Source organism: Sander lucioperca, chromosome 15 (assembly GCF_008315115.2).
Source record: "Sander lucioperca isolate FBNREF2018 chromosome 15, SLUC_FBN_1.2, whole genome shotgun sequence".
NCBI classification, from domain to species: Eukaryota; Metazoa; Chordata; class Actinopteri; order Perciformes; family Percidae; genus Sander; species Sander lucioperca.
In genome coordinates this window covers 24,837,019-24,854,837 of record NC_050187.1, presented here as the reverse complement: position 1 = coordinate 24,854,837, position 17,819 = coordinate 24,837,019, and the positions used below count along the sequence as shown (strand labels likewise).

General features: G+C 39.9%; 1 protein-coding gene and 1 long non-coding RNA gene across 3 annotated transcripts in view; one reads left to right on the top strand and one right to left on the bottom strand.

The window, feature by feature from the left end:
- The window catches only part of grid1a (glutamate receptor, ionotropic, delta 1a), a 289,882-nt gene that overhangs the window by 166,605 nt on the left and 105,458 nt on the right, over window positions 1–17,819 (top strand). The window lies entirely within an intron of this gene.
- Window positions 563–4,673, bottom strand: LOC116056122. Its single transcript, XR_004106495.1, has 4 exons — window positions 4,606–4,673; window positions 3,750–3,804; window positions 2,837–2,936; window positions 563–667 (listed from the first exon to the last, which is right to left on the bottom strand). It is a non-coding gene; the product is annotated as an uncharacterized LOC116056122 (long non-coding RNA).

Genomic DNA, 17,819 nt, shown 5'->3' with positions numbered 1-17,819 from the left:
ATGCTAGGCCAAGCACCCTTTTTCTTCCTTGACGATCCTCTTCCTCTGGTTTGGAGGAGCACCTTTTCATATGTCTCCATAGTTCTGGTCGCAAAAACATACCCTTACAATGGATACAATATTCATATTTTTTACATTCGACCTTCTTGGCTCTGCGCTTCACTTTAAGCTGACCACTTCCTTTTTTCAGCACATCTGTTATACTCGAAGTTTCCCCTGTTGCGAAGATTCTCTAGGAGCTTCTTCCTAGTTGCTGAGCCTGCTGGGAGACTAAGTGCATATGCTATATCAGAATTCTCTTTTATGTGAATTGTCGCGCTATTTTGAAATGAAAATCCTTGCAAATGAAGCAGAAATTTGCCATAAAACAGGAAATTTCATTGAAGTAATTGAAGCAGTAAAAGAAACAGCAGGATTTGATAAAGAAAAGAACTGTTACAAAACTCCAAGCCTTGCACTTAAAATTGGACACTCACTGTTAAAAGTGGTTTTGTGATGCAAATGTCTTACTCTTTTGAACACTTTGTTTTGTGAAGCAAAACGCTTTATCTTTGTGACCCAAGCTGTTTATTGGTTCCTCATCTTCTGTGTCACTTTCTGAGCCTGGAACGTATTCTGGATCACATACATCATCTGATGCCTCCTCTTCACTGAAGTCACTTTCATTCTGATTAAAATACAAGGAAAAGAAAAGAAAACATAAGGCATATATAACACCTGCAATAAGCACTACATGACAATCAACAAGCAACTGGACCTCATATGCTTCTCATTGTGCTTTTATAAACCACTACTGAGCGCGCACGCGCACACATACACACACATACACACACACACACACAAACTAGGACTGTTTGATGTGGCCTAAAAATAGTTAAAAAAATAAATTTTGATTATTTTTATCATCATTTTAACAACAAAAGACAAAGAAATGATGTCACATAAGTTGCTCAAAGCGGTCAAAATACTGAGTGTGGAAGTGGCAGCAGTCTAGGGACCACGAATCTTGTAGAAATGCCCCCGTGTGGACTATAGCAGTGATTTTAACTGCTGAGCACACAGCTAATTAATTATGCTCATACTCTGCTGGTTCACTTTAATTTTTTTTTCTGTTTGTTCGCTGGCTTTTATTTTGAAATGTTGTTTCCAGACAGGAAGACACTGTTATGAGGTTGCAGTAACATATTGTAACATGTCAGAGAGTGTCAAACTCCACACCTCTCCTCTCCTGTTATTTTAGATGAGATAGATAGATAGTTGCGGTTGTAAACATACTACAACTATGAGTAGGAGGGGGGAGACGTTAGCGGAGCAGATGGAGCCGTGTTGTCCACCTCGTGTTAAACAGCAGTACATAAGTAAAAGTATGACGACGTTCAATTTAATAACAATGAATTGAAGTCAAGTGTAAACAAGCCGGTAGATATGTTAGCGGGGGTCAGTCGCTGAAGTAATTAAGCGGTTGCTCAAGTAGTTGAAGAGAAAATCTCGATTTAGCAATTTCATTTTGTCAACATCATCATAACTAAAAAAAATTGAATTACGATGTATAATCAATTTATCGAACAGCCGTAACACAAACACAGACACGCTTTGTTCTAAAGTATTGCTTCTCACTACTGTCCTCATATATCAAACAATGGCCTCAAACACTATGAGCAGGCATACACACAAAACACACAAGGGTTATAGGACCATACCAAATCATAAGTCATATACAGATATGGCTGGGCACCGAACGTCGATACTTTTATGGCACCGAAAAAAATCGATCCTATGTGTATCGAAAAATTATTTTTCTTTCGTTGCCAAATTTCGGTTCCAAAAGCGTCTGAGCGCGTACGCGCAAGCTTATCTGTCCTCTCTGTATACTGACAGAGAGCGGAGCTCCGACCGACACACACGCGCGAGCAGAGGTGCAAACTACGTCAGCTCTGCAGTTTTGTTGAAGTCACAGTGAGTCACGGCAATGCCGATAAAGCAGTTTCAAGTGTGGTTACAGTTTTTCAAAACTTCACGCAGACAGCGTTTGCTGTGATATATTAATTGCGAGCCGAAAGCGGTTGCTGTGCTGTTGTTTTACACTTCCTCTGAGACAAGCAGGCACAACGGTGGTTTCTGTGCCCTGATGACTGACTGACAGGTTGAGGTTGTAAGGCAAGGCAACTTTATTTCTACAGCACCTTTCAGCAACAAGGCAATTCAATTCCATTCCTTTGCACTTAAGTTAGTTCTTCATTAGTTCAATGTTGACAACAGGGCAGTCACCAGGTTTATTGTTAAAAGGTTTGTGTCATAATGCAGTTTGACATAAAAAGTCTTTGTTGTTTACATTCCTTTGCATTTTAGTTAGTTCTATATTAGCCTGTACACAATGTCATTTGTTTATTTATTATTTATAATATGTTCATGTTGTGGCAAAAAGGTTTCTCCTTTTTTGTTAATTTTTAAAGTTCGGATTGATACCAATCCTGAGTATCTGAATGGTGCACCCCGATCCAAAAGCACAACCAGTTTTATTAGTTACTCTGAGTGAGCAGTGTTACCAGAATGTTTTTAATTTTGATAACTGTTTTGAGTCACAATTAAGGTAGAAAATAAAAGTTTTGTGTTTAATGGATTTTTGTTGATGTTGAAATAGATTTTAAAAAATATGGTATCGAAAAAAGTATCGTTAGGAACCGGTATCAAAACTGAGGTATCGAAATTGGCACCGGATCGAAAGATTTTAAACGATGCCCAGCCCTATATACAGAAGCAGAAAATGAGCATCATTTCAGGTCAGGTTAAAGCATTTCCTGTGTTTGAAGCTACACCAACAAATGTACTGACAAACCTCTTCAGGGAGCACTGTGGAGGAGAGGAATGGCGTGTGACTTGTAGATGGAGAGACGACTGGTGTGTGGAGAACAGTTTTTTCTAGTTGGAGACACAGACTGATGGAGAGGCAAAAAGGGAGAACCAGAGGAGAATGAAAGAGGGAGACATGGCAGTTATTTCAATGTAGAACATCTGCTGCTGAAATACTGAATTTGATGATACGAGACAATGACTATAATTTCCAGAAACTGAACATCACTGATTCACTGTTGGTATGTAACACTTCAACAGGTAACACTCAGGCTTCAAAGCTGTGATTCATAAGATCTACCAACTCACACACATCAAATATTATCTGAACATATTTGGCTAGAACTTCTACTGAGCAGACTCACAATATTTACGTTTTGCTCAATGATTAAAACCTTGTGAAATTTGATCCTATAACTCCTATAAAAAAGTTTTGGAAACATTGTGCTTAACACATAATGACAAGTCACTGCTGATGCTGCCATTACATGTTTGGTGTAGTGGACTGCTAGGACTTTTCACCTTTCTGATGTGTTCAAAGTTCATACCATTTCAAATTTAATTTGTGTTTTGTTTTAAAATCAAAATAGAGGTATCAGTATCTGTGAGAGTCCCTAATTAACGTATATGCCACAGGTATTAACTTTTACCATGACCGCAGTCAAAGAATTATTTTGGTGACATCAATTTGAGAATGAATTTTGTTACCTTCACTGTTAACACCAAATCTATTACCCATGACACACAATACACTATTTGAACTAACACTTTAAACCTTTTGGAAAAGCATTTCAATAAATATCTGTTTATGCCAGTTCTTAGTGCTTATGTAGGTGTAGGTGGCATGAAAACCTTATGGATACTGCTTCCAGTAAAGGGTTACCAAAATAACTACTTACCAAAGTCTTTTGTCTTTGGAGTGAAAGCAGTATGTATGCCAGACAGTGGTGCAAACTGTTAAAACAACAAAATACTAAGGTTAGCATTAATGTTGTAACCTACAAAGACATACATGTACAGCTCGTCAGTGCTGCTGCCTGGGAAAACTGGAGGAATTTGGCACATTCCATACAGAGACCCGAGCGAGGTGGCCAGGCACATCCACTCAACACCATGGATCCTCCTTGTGATGCTGCACAACAGCGTGAACAGCAGGTAGACAGCATCGCTGGGATGGATCTGTGGTGTGTGGCAGTGCCTGGCCACCTCGCTCGGGTCTCGGGATGAAGCTCGCCAAACCCCAGCCTCTACTGTGCTGCTACTGCTATGGCTGTAAACATCGTCGAAATCTCATGGAATCACCCGGTGTTGCTAGTAGACCACTAGTTATTTTTCCTCAGTGCATCGCGCGAGATTTCGACAATGTTTACAGCAGTAGCAGCAGAGTAGAAACCATCAGGTAAGTGTTATTTTAATAAACTCCTGGTGTACTTACAAACTTTCCAATGCCTCGTTTTATGAGTACAGACCATATTTGTACTACTGTAGAAGTTTGATACCCTTCTGGGCTTTTCTCCAGAAATGCACTATAACTAGCATGTACAACATCTGCTGCCTTCATCCTGCAATGTGGGCCACCTGTTTTTTTCACAGAATCAATAGCCTCATTCATTGAACCCCACACTGCTATTATTTTGAACAGCTTAATATCTGATTTCTTCACTTTTCTGTAAAATAATAGTTCATGGCCACGTTTCAGGTCATGTTAAAACACTTTCTGCATTTAAAGCTACACCAACAAATGTACTGACAAACCTCTTCAGGGAGCACTGTGGAGGAGAGGAATGGTGCGGGCCTGTAGATGGAGAGACGACTGGTGTGTGAGTGAACAAAATTGTGGTCCAGAATTTGGCAAGCATTTCTATCACCCAGAAATTTCATAGGGCCGTTTCCACTACGGGGCCAACCGGGCCAAAATACGGGGCTGGGGCTGTGTCCTCTATTATAGGGCCTTCCCCCTCAGGGGCATCTCCTGCCTCGGAGTAGGTACTCAGATCGGCCCCGAAAAGCTCCCAGGTGGGGCTTAAGGTTTACTCGCTGATTGGGTGAAAACAGAGCAGGATGTGACGTTATCAGAAAGCGCCAAATCAAGGGGCATTTTTAAAACCTAGCAGAAGAGGAGCATTAGCCTAGTACACAGTTAAAAACAAAATATGTTCGACAAGTAGGGCAACGACAAAGTAGCACTACAAAAAGCTGTCTATTACGATTACGCGGACATCAAAACTCTCGCCCCTTACCACGCGATAAGGGGAGTGGGACAGGAACTTGACAAGAACTTCCCCTCACTCGGCCCTCTTAACTGGCATGTCAGTGGGGACCATCTGCGACGTCCCGGTCATCGTAGTGCCACTATTCGGCCCCATAGTGGAAACACGGGTCATGTGTGGTTTGGCTATTGATCAAGAATAAAATCCTACAATTCAGCTTACTCACCAATATTCCGTTCCTTTATGTTTGAAGATGTATGTATACTCATTCCATGCTGCAGTTTTCTCAGTCTTTTTCAAAACTCCTCTGTACTCCAAAATGAATGAGCCTTTACGAATTGGCTCCAATGCCAACACACCTCTTCCTATGAATAAATAAATAACAGTTAATGAAAACGAGCGTAATAAAAAAGTGAAATTATTAAATGAAAATTTAAATTATGATAAAAAATTACAATCATGAGGAAAGAAGGTGAAATTCATAAGATCTGCCAACTCACTCAAATATCATCTCAACATTACTGTACACATTCACAATATTTACTGTTTTTCCTTGATGAAAAAAGGCATAACTAGATGAAAACATTGTGAAATTTGATCCTAAAACTGCTTTGTCATAAGCCAATATTTAAAATCATGCAAAACGGTGATGTGACATACTGTATTTTACTGTATGACCTTGTATGCTTAACTCTGTCCTTATAAACCATTACTGGGCCACACACAAACACACACAAGTCTTTGTACTAAAGTATTAGTTCACACTGTCTCACTGTTGTCCTCATATGCCAAACACTGGTCTCAAACACCATGATCATGCAAACACAAAGAACACACATACTATACTGAATCTTAGTCATATACAGCAGCAGTATCTAGTAGGGATGTCCAGATCCGATCACGTGATCGGAAATCGGGCCCGATCACGTGGTTTCAGACTCGATCGGAATCGGACGTTACCTCCCGATCAGGACTGGGATATATATGTATATATATTCACATTATTTTTTAACACATCTATAGTTATGCGGTGGCACAGAGTTAGACCCTTTTGACTCCACACAGAAACAGCAACGCGTGCAGCATGACATCACTTTGTTGCAGAGATGCTATTGGTTAAATGCCGGCAAAGTAGAACACGAAACGCAGCTCGAAGCGGAAAGCACGAGTATGTCTGAGGTCTGGAGGTATTATGAAGTTGAATTATTATAGAAGTATTGAATCTGGACTCGGTATCTGTATATACTCAAAATCAAATGACTCTGACTTGGACTCGAGGGCAAAAAAACCTGATCGGGACATCCCTAGTATTTAGCATTGTTTCAGGTCATTTTAAAGCACTTCCTGTGTTTGAATCTACACTGACACAGTGTACTGACAAACCTCTTTGAGCAAGACTGTGGGAGACACGGCTGCTGTGTGCAAAACATGACCACAATTGACCAAAAACTACTAAAACTGACCAAAAACTGAAAAAAAAAAAAGGAAATTAATAAAATTCAAGCTTATTGTGATATGGGAGCCTTTACGAATTGGCTCCAATGCCAACACACCTCTTCCTATAAATAAATAAATAGCATTTAATGAAAACGAGCGTAATAAAAAAGTGAAATTATTAAATGAAAATTGAAATTATGATAAAAAATTACAATCATGAGGAAAGAAGGTGAAATTCATAAAATCTGCCAACTCACTCAAATATCATCAACATTACTGTACACATTCACAATATTTACTGTTTTTCCTTGATGAAAAAAGGCATAACTAGATGAAAACATTGTGAAATTTGATCCTAAAACTGCTTTGTCATAAGCCAATATTTAAAATCATGCAAAACGGTGATGTGACATACTGTATTTTACTGTATGACCCTGTATGCTTCACTCTGTCCTTATAAACCATTACTGGGCCACACACAAACACAAACAAGTCTTTGTACTAAAGTATTAGTTCACACTGTCTCACTGTTGTCCTCATATGCCAAACACTGGTCTCAAACACCATGATCATGCAAACACAAAGAACACACACACTATACTGAATCTTAGTCATGTACAGAAGCAGTATTTAGCATTGTTTCAGGTCATTTTAAAGCACTTCCTGTGTTTGAATCTACACTGACACAGTGTACTGACAAACCTCTTTGAGCAAGACTGTGGAAGACACGGCTGCTGTGTGCAAAACATGACCACAATTGACCAAAAACTACTAAAACTGACCAAAAACTGAAGAAAAAAAAAGGAAATTAATAAAATTCAAGCTTATTGTGATATGAGAGCCTTTACAAATTGGCTCCAATGCCAACACACCTCTTCCTATAAATAAATAAATAACAGTTAATGAAAACGAGCGTAATAAAAAAGTGAAATTATTAGATGAAAAACTGAAATTCTGATAAAAAAAATTACAATCATGAGGAAAGAAGGTGAAATTCATAAGATCTGCCAACTCACTCAAATATCATCAACATTACTGTACACATTCACAATATTTACTGTTTTTCCTTGATGAAAAAAGGCATAACTAGATGAAAACATTGTGAAATTTGATCCTAAAACTGCTTTGTCATAAGCCAATATTTAAAATCATGCAAAACGGTGATGTGACATACTGTATTTTACTGTATGACCCTGTATGCTTCACGCTGTCCTTATAAACCATTACTGGGCCACACACAAACACACACAAGTCTTTGTACTAAAGTATTAGTTCACACTGTCTCACTGTTGTCCTCATATGCCAAACACTGGTCTCAAACACCATGATCATGCAAACACAAAGAACACACACACTATACTGAATCTTAGTCATATACAGCAGCAGTATCTAGTAGGGATGTCCAGATCCGATCACGTGATCGGAAATCGGGCCCGATCACGTGGTTTCAGACTCGATCGGAATCGGACGTTACCTCCCGATTAGGACTGGGATATATATGTATATATATTCACATTATTTTTTAACACATCTATAGTTATGCGGTGGCCCAGAGTTAGACCCTTTTGACTCCACACAGAAACAGCAACGCGTGCGGCATGACATCACTTTGTTGCAGAGATGCTATTGGTTAAATGCCGGCAAAGTAGAACACGAAACGCAGCTCGAAGCGGAAAGCACGAGTATGTCTGAGGTCTGGAGGTATTATGAAGTTGAATTATTATAGAAGTATTGAATCTGGACTCGGTATCTGTATATACTCAAAATCAAATGACTCTGACTTGGACTCGAGGGCAAAAAAACCTGATCGGGACATCCCTAGTATTTAGCATTGTTTCAGGTCATTTTAAAGCACTTCCTGTGTTTGAATCTACACTGACACAGTGTACTGACAAACCTCTTTGAGCAAGACTGTGGGAGACACGGCTGCTGTGTGCAAAACATGACCACAATTGACCAAAAACTACTAAAACTGACCAAAAACTACTAAAACTGACCAAAAACTGACCTAAAACGGACAAAAAACTGACCTAAAACGGACCAAAAACTGACCTAAAACTGACCAAAAACTGAAAAAGAAAAAGGAAATTAACAAAATTCAAGCTTATTGTGATATGGGAGCCTTTACGAATTGGCTCCAATGCCAACACACCTCTTCCTATAAATAAATAAATAACATTTAATGAAAACGAGCGTAATAAAAAAGTGAAATTATTAGATGAAAATTGAAATTATGATAAAAAATTACAATCATGAGGAAAGAAGGTGAAATTCATAAGATCTGCCAACTCACTCAAATATCATCTCAACATTACTGTACACATTCACAATATTTACTGTTTTTCCTTGATGAAAAAAGGCATAACTAGATGAAAACATTGTGAAATTTGATCCTAAAACTGCTTTGTCATAAGCCAATATTTAAAATCATGCAAAACGGTGATGTGACATACTGTATTTTACTGTATGACCCTGTATGCTTCACGCTGTCCTTATAAACCATTACTGGGCCACACACAAACACACACAAGTCTTTGTACTAAAGTATTAGTTCACACTGTCTCACTGTTGTCCTCATATGCCAAACACTGGTCTCAAACACCATGATCATGCAAACACAAAGAACACACACACTATACTGAATCTTAGTCATATACAGAAGCAGTATTTAGCATTGTTTCAGGTCATTTTAAAGCACTTCCTGTGTTTGAATCTACACTGACACAGTGTACTGACAAACCTCTTTGAGCAAGACTGTGGAAGACACGGCTGCTGTGTGCAAAACATGACCACAATTGACCAAAAACTACTAAAACTGACCAAAAACTGACCAAAAACTGAAAAAAAGGAAATTAATAAGATCACATCTTATTGTGATTTGGGGGCTTTGAGACACAAAACATCAGACATCACCGAATCTCAAATCAAGCACTTACAGTACGCAAGTACACACAGGGTTTAAAGCCCATGTGGCAGGTTAACCACCACTGTTGATTAATGGGTACATAAAGCACTCAACATATGTATATCATTGTTAAAAATGTCTCCAAATAGTGTTAAAGGCCAGTTTTTGTCATTGTTGGTATTATTGTTTTTTTTATGCAATATATTTGCCTAGTGTTTATTCATTACTTGGATGGCAAGCATCAACTTAGCGCAACAGCGTTAGCCTTCACGGCTAGGTAAATATTACGACTGCCATCGGAGTTTCCTATATCTGCGTCCACTTTTTCAACATAAGACATGTGGCGTTAGTGCTCCTTTTGTACCATCATTTTATTGAATGACATGTTAAGCTTCGCTCCTACGAGATGGGTGGGTTTTTGTTACATTACACACAAAGTTAACTGTCTATAGTTAGCCTGTACGTATGCTAGTGGAATTAGCTAACGTTGCGTAGCCAGTCAGCAACTTCGGCAGTAGTTTCGGCGAGCTAACCACGACTAGGCCTGTCACGATAGTCAATAAATCAATTAATCGCACGATAAAAAAAATTAGCTCGATAATTTTTCCGGCCGCGATAATTTCCATTTGCATGCTTGTTTGTTTTCCTTGTCTGTCTCGCTCTCTCGCTCTCTCTCTCTCTCTCTCTCTCTCTCTCTACCAAAGAGACTGGAGGACCACTCTCGGTTCCTTAGCGTATCGAGGAGTGAACCCTCTTGTGAGTCGCATGGTCTTTGTGTGGAGGCGGGACTCCTGGCGGAGAGAGAGAGAGAGAGAGACAGAAAATGCGAGTAGTTGGAGCTGGGTTTTCCGCAGCACTTTGCCGTTAAGGCGCTATCAAAAAAAAGAAGACGCATATGAGCGATATCCCCCTTGTTACTCGGCGTCCGGTTTTCTCCCTTTCATTCCAAACCACACAGTTGACAACCTGCAGGTGGAGGCGGTGGAGACAGGCTCGGACATAAACGCCACTGTGGACTTGTCAGTCTTGCAAGCGGTTTCAGGAAAGTTGCTGTATGTGTCCGACAATGCACAGAACATTAACCGGTACAAGCCTACAGCTGTCAGTGTGTCAGAGGCTCCCGGACGGTGAACTGAGACTCCGTTACCTGCTTGTCAAAAATCGCCACTTACTAGCTAATAAATTAGCCTAAGGTAAACGCTAGCTATCAGTAAACAGAAGTGACGTGGTGGCTGGTGTCTGTTTGTGCGCGCACGCGTGTGCGTGCGTGCGTCGCCCCCCCCCCGCAAAGCTCCGACCTGCAGACTGCAGAGGAGCAGAAGAAAGTATAGCTGCACCTTCGCCAAAATGAAGACTAAAAAACAGAACTATTTTGGTACAAACATTTACTCGCAATGTGGCAGATAGTCACATAGAAATAGATAGATATAATGTATTATTTAATATTTAGTGTTTAATAAATAATTGTTAAATGCAGTACAGAGTCTGTACTCTATCACAAACACTCGACTAATGCTGCAAACATTTGACAGCCAGTATGAATTACCTGGGAGAACATACGGGTCACAAACGGCAATTCCACAACTGTACAACAGCGTGAAAGACGACTAAAGGAGATCAAAGACATATTGTGGATATTTAAAATGTCTTCCAGTTCCAGTGTTAAATATTCTTTAGAAATAAAAGTTTATTGATCTTTGAAAAGGTGTACCTGCATTATGTCATTATCATTATATTAGATGAAAATGGTGTCAGAACGACAATATTATCGTTTATCGCAATAATTTCTGGGACAATTTATCATCCAGCAAAATTTGTTATCGTGACAGACCTAACCACGACAGCTAACACATCCACGTGTCTCCATTTCAAACATCACTGCAGGTTGACTGCTTTTAGCAGCAGAGGTTGATTGTGGGCGACAATACTGTCGTGGTTAGCTCACCGAAACTACTGCCGATTGCCGAAGTTGCTGGCTGGTTACGCAACGTTAGCTAATTCCGCTAGCATACATACAGGCTAACTATAGCCAGTTAGCTTTGCATGTAACGTAATAAAAACCCACCCATCTTGTAGGAGCGAAGCTTAACATTTCATTCAATAACATTATGGTACAAAAGGAGCACTAACACAACATGTCTTATGTTGACAACGTGGATGCAGATATAGGAAACTCAGAAGGCAGTCGTAATATTTACCTAGCTAGAAGTCTAGGCTAACTCTGTTGCGCTAACGTTAGCGTAGCTAGCTGTCTAAACTTGTGAAAAGCCGAACAGCATCCCCGTCCAAGCTGTGTTTCACTTTCCCTCCAATATTATTATACACATAATAAAACCACATGGACTCGGTCGAGACCAAAAGCCATATTTTGCAACACAAGTGGCACAGACGAGCCCATAGACAGTGAACAGAGACCAGTGGCACGGAACGAGACCACAGACAGTGAACAGAGACGGGGCTTTTGTGTCGTCTCCCCAACGTGACGTAATGCAGTGCATTGTGGGGGAAAAGAGAATCATTGCAAACCGCTGTAAAATAGTACTACCTGTCGGTACACGATCCGTTCTGCCTGCACGATCCGTTCTGCACATGCGCAAGATAATACTGTTTTACGTATCCATACGACCTGCACGATCTGTTCCACGCTAGCCTATGGCTAGCCTCCACCGGGAAGCTAACGTTAGTTTAGCTAACAGCTAATTCGGCTAACCGCTAGCTGACAGCTAGATTCAGTCTAAAATAACGTTAACTCAAACGTAATGGGAAAAGCAGCTACAGCTAAATTAAGACTTCACAGTAATAACAATAAAGACAAGTATTGAGTGATTGTATTTTAAATGAGCACAAGTAAAGTAGAACTGACGTAACAGCTGTTATATATGTTAGGTGTTTGTTATATATGTCAACGTTTATTTTCAAGTTTTATTTTGAGGGTCTTTTAAAGTTATTACATGCTGTCTCAGCTAGCGGTTAGCCGAATTAGCTGTTAGCTAAACTAACGTTAGCTTGGCTGTCGACCGGAAGCGTGGAACAGATCGTGCAGTGTCGTAAATCCTCGTACAACCGCGCATGCGCGAACATTTTGCGCATGTGCAGAACGGATCGTGCAGGCAGAACGGATCGTGTACCGACACTACCTTTTCGTATTTTATTCCGTTTTGTGATATCTATTGTATTTTATGTTGTTGGGTAACAGTTTAAATGTTTATTACCAACAAGCAAATTGCGCAAATTCATTAGAAAATAAACCCTGCAACATGGGCTTTAAAGCAAAAACTTACCTTTGATGGGGCCGATGTATCTCCAGACACACAACGCTTTCTCCTTCTTCAGTCTTATGTGATGTTGTGCATCACAAATGGGGTCTAGTCTGCCTCGCCTCACTGCAAAATATCATGTCAAGTCAGTCCTTACAAATATACAGCATTATTAGAACTCATTTTAGCTGTGGCCTAAAAAGGTAATTATGCTAGGCACCGACACAGCTTAAGCTAGACGATGCTGAAGTTTGCTTCCAGCTTCCATCAGGCAGTTAAGGGAAAAGCAATGTTGACATTTGCTTCAATCTTAGACCAGAGGGATATTCCAGACAGGAGGTTCAACAAACTAGACAAACTTCAACAAGAGTCTAAACCTGAACTCTGAGTATCAGTTCCAGAGCAGCTGATCTGAATTAGTTATTAGCTATACTTTTTTGAGTACTGTCTATAGCAAAAACCACGAGCCGAATTAGTGCTAGCAACATGGAACTTCTGTAGCTAATGCCCAGAGCTCCCGTTAGCTAAAACGGCAGTTATGGGGGCATAAGCTAAAGAGTGCCTTTGTGCCTCTTAACAGACTCAAAATGCTATTAAAATGTCTGTGCAACATAAACAGGTCCCTTACGTGACAAGATGCGTTTAGCAACTTAGCCATTGTTGAAATGCACATACCCTGTTAGCTGCTAGCTGCCGTCTGGGATGAGTGAGTGTGTTCAGCCAGGCTCCGTAATAATCATCACGCTGCAGTCCTGTGTGTATTTGTAACATAAATATCCATTTAGTGTGCAATCCATCTGGCGTTGATGAGTCTTGTCCGTGTATATCGTTGTGGTTTCCTTAGCCGGACTAGCATGCCCAGCCAGCGTCCCTGCTTCTGCTTCCTCCCCGCCCTCCTGGCTTCACGCGGCCGACAACAATCCAACGAGCGCCCGCTGGTCTGGTGGATGTCTTCCAGAAGACCATTAAAGCCTTCACAACGCGAAAATTTTTATTTTATTTCCCCCTCAAAAATAGGTAAATGAGCACTGTAGTGGTTCTGACCATATTAGTGACTATGCTACATGGAAACGGACCAAATTATGTTTGGGTCCTGTACAGTAAAATAGTGTTTTAGACGGCTAGCTGTAGTATCGCTAAGTGTCCCAGTCCCGTGGGAATTCAGTTGTAGCAGGAATTGTTGTCGGCCGCGTGAAGCCAGGAGGGCGGGGAGGAAGCAGAAGCAGGGACGCCGGCCAGGCATGCTAGTCCGACTAAGGAAACCACAACGATCGACACGGACAAGACTCCTACTCACCAACAACAATAAGCAATAGCAACTATATTTTATGCAAACAACACAACCTACCCCTCAAATGAAAGCCATCTACAACAAAGCGTCCGAAAGTCAGCAGCCAAACCGCAACAAAAAGCTAGCTAATTGCTTCGTTGAAAACCTGACTGAGAGTAACTGTGATGACAGAATTAGCTTACCAGCTAGCTGCAGTGCTAAAGCCGTTTACACACGAGCTTCGGTCCGGCTGTAACAGACGTGATGCAAACAACGGGAGACACGTTCTTACATGACACAAAATGGACAATGCGTTTGTTTAAAAAAACAAAAACAAATTGCCCCCCTCCCACAAACCTAGTTTCACAGCGGAGTGTGTTCAGGCCAGGAGAGGGAACTACTGGAAGTCAAACGTTGCGTTCAAGATCGTCTTATTAAACGGCTTAAAAACACAGACAGGATTTGAAGCGCTATTTCTGTCTCAATCATGTTAACGCTTATTATTTTCCTTTGACGGTAAAAAAAAAATCCGCGTTCACACAGAGACACAGACATAAGCTGCAAAGATATTTCTAAGCAGGACAATCCCTGATATTGCTATAACACCGTCAGTCTCTTCATCACTAACCAAAATGGATTATACTCTTTCAGAAGCTGCCGCTGTTTAGCTAGCTGACAGAGGATCCAGTGAAAGCTTACACACATTTTATGAAATAAAAAAACAAAATAAGCATTTGTACAGTGTGTAGTTTAATCTGTTAGCTAACAACCAGCATGAACATTAAATGCTGGCAATAAGATAAGATAAGATAGAATATAAGAGCAGCAATAAGAAAAATAATAGTCATATATGTATAAAATATAAAATATGAAAGTCTTACTTTTCGAAGTTCATCCCACTCGCTGGTCCCGGCTGGTCCACACTGCAAGCCCGCCGAAGTTCCCGCCTTGTGTGTAAAATTGGCGCGTCATTGTGTATATTTTCGCGGAAATGTGTATAACTTGCAATGCCTCTTGCAGCCTGTGGTGTCGCTGTTGGACACACACGTCTTGGTCTTACAAACCCATCCTGCCTTGTGAGACCAATATGTATGAACGTCAGAAAGGCAGGGGGTGGGCCATAAAAGTAGAACAACTATATTAACTGATAACACTAGGACCTATGTAATCACACATATATTCATAATGACTTATACAATTAATATTCAATAATTATAACATTATAAAGTTTTATGTTTACGAGACCATCAAAATTGGTTCCTTAACCCGATTGGTCTTGTAATGCTGGTGAGTAAACCTGAAAATTGGTTTCGTAAACCATGTATGCCTACTCACACACACACACACACACACACACACACACACACACACACACACACACACTCTCTCTTCCTGCTGTGAATACGTATTTCTTGCACTTTCCTTCCTTTCAAGCAAAAAGCTACAAATAACTCCTCGATTTTGTTTGCACTCTCATCCTTGTTATACCCCACAGTATACAGTGTACAGTGCATCTACCTTAGGTGTCTGACATTCCTACATCCTGCTCCTCCTCAGCATGTTATTTAGTTGCCCCTATACTCATGATTTACAGAGCTTTAATGTACTCCTGTGCTTGCAGTCAGCAGATGAAATTGTCATTTGTCACATTAATAGTCCTCCCCCTTTCTGCCATACATTCACACACACACACACACACACACACACACACACACACACACAGCCCAGTATGGCTACATTCAGAGAACACTCCCTCTTATCATCCTTCCCTCTCTCCCCCTCCTTACCCCTCCTCCTCAGGCCTCTTGCCTCACTCCCAATGCCTTTTCTCCAAAACCACCCTCCTTTTTCTTAACCTCTTCCTCTACGCCTTCCTCTTGTATAATGGTGGATTTAACTTAATGGAATCTTACCTGCATTTGTTTATGATATATTCGTAATGTGCAGTCCTTGTTGTGCTTCTCAAAACACTTGATATCAAGGATTTATATGGTATCATCATGAACTGCAGTGCTGTTGTTTTGTGCTACATTTTGCAGATATTGAAGTAGACTTTATAATTAGGTGGTATTATGAAAAGCAGTGAGAGAACATTCAATTGCTGTTTTGAACAATATGCTCAGCTGTGTATGCTGAAATTATAAGAGCCCTGCTGTGTGAGTAATGGTGACTTGAATTTTAAGCAGCATTTTGCAGTAGCCTGTCCTGTGTCACATGCGAAATTAGACATCCCTGTAATAGATGATTATGCAGCTCATAGCAGAGATAGAGCCTAAAATTAAATGGAAATTCATTATTCTTCATTAAAACTGTTTTGCATTGGTTTCACATCACTATCTCTTTTTAGCTAATTGCCTATTTCTGTGTTTTGCATCTTTTAACCTTAGAGACGATGCAAACACTGTGAAAATGTGAATTTCCCCTTGCGGGATGAATAAAGGCATATCTTATTCTTCTTCCTAAACACGTTTTTACTTTATGGTGTATTTACTCCACAAGAAGGGTAGGTCAAGAGTATATAGTGTCAACATTTATGAATGTGTATTTTTCCTCGAAGAAACATGAGAATAATCTAACCGTGGTTTCAACTGAGAAAGTAATATTGCTTTAGAATAAGTCTTGTATCTTGTAAAAATTGCCTGATTCGATGCACAGCTAGTACTTGAAGATTTGAAAACCAACTGTATTAAAAAGTAAAAGAACCTGTGAACTGTATGTTACTTTTACACTACACATAACTGTATTAAAGAGAGAGGTATGGAATTGTGTTGCAAGTAAAGTGCCTAAAATGTGTATTCTTTACAGTGATAGTAAAACAAACTCAGCCATCTCTACTATGCACTAAAGATATTGCCATTTGGGAAAAATGAATCATCTTTTTTGGTCTTTAGTCATTGATCAACTGTCAGATAATTTAAAAAGCAAATAACGAGTGCCTAATATGTCAAATCACTGCAACTTAAGATAAGATAACTTACGCTTAAGTCTACCCATTCTCAATAAATATTTACCACCACTTAGATGAAACAGCTTTTCTCGTCAATTTCAGACATATTAATAATGTCGAAGATGGCATTTTCGTCTTTAAAAATATTTGCCATTTTCTTCCAGCAGACATGCTGGCCTGCCCTAAGAGGATCTAAAACAGATTGTGTCCAAATTACATGTGTACATAAAAATGTAGGGACATTAAGACCAACCACAGACATTACAAGCATACATCTGCATCTCCAGATTTTTGACCATGTGTAGGTGAAAGAGAGATAATGAATGCGTGGGACAATATTTAGCAGAAACTCATGGGAGGCATAATTTTGCATCTAACTTTTTGTATCCAGTTAAAATATTCCTGTTTTTTATGTGACTTGCTGTTCCATGCTTTTGCTGAGAACCTCACTGACTCTAGCTCCCTGATTCATCTGCTGTTTTCGAGTGACTGTTGACTTAACCAAGCATTTTCACTTTAGTCAGCTGTCTCGATTTTGTCTGGGGACAGGGATTAGATGATGCCCCCCCCCCCCGACTCTCTCATCTACACATTATAATACAACCTCAGTACCAACCCCCTCCTTTCTGTGATCTGTTCTCCACTGCAGAGGCTCATAGGATGCACAAAGAACCATTTTGAATTCTTAAGATCAGTTGAGCACACTTTTTTGAAAAATGTGCAGTACAACACTCTTAAAACCTGAAAGATTTTTGAAAAGAAAACGTTGTTGGCATTTATTACAATTTAAATTAACTTAAAATGCATTTCTAACCATGTTTTACCTTATTCCTTCTCCTCTTCTCTTTTCCCGACCCCATCTTTTCTCCATATATCTGCTTTTTCTTTCTTCCTCCTCTATCCCTTTTAAATACTTGTGTGTTCTTCATCCTTTTTTCCTTTC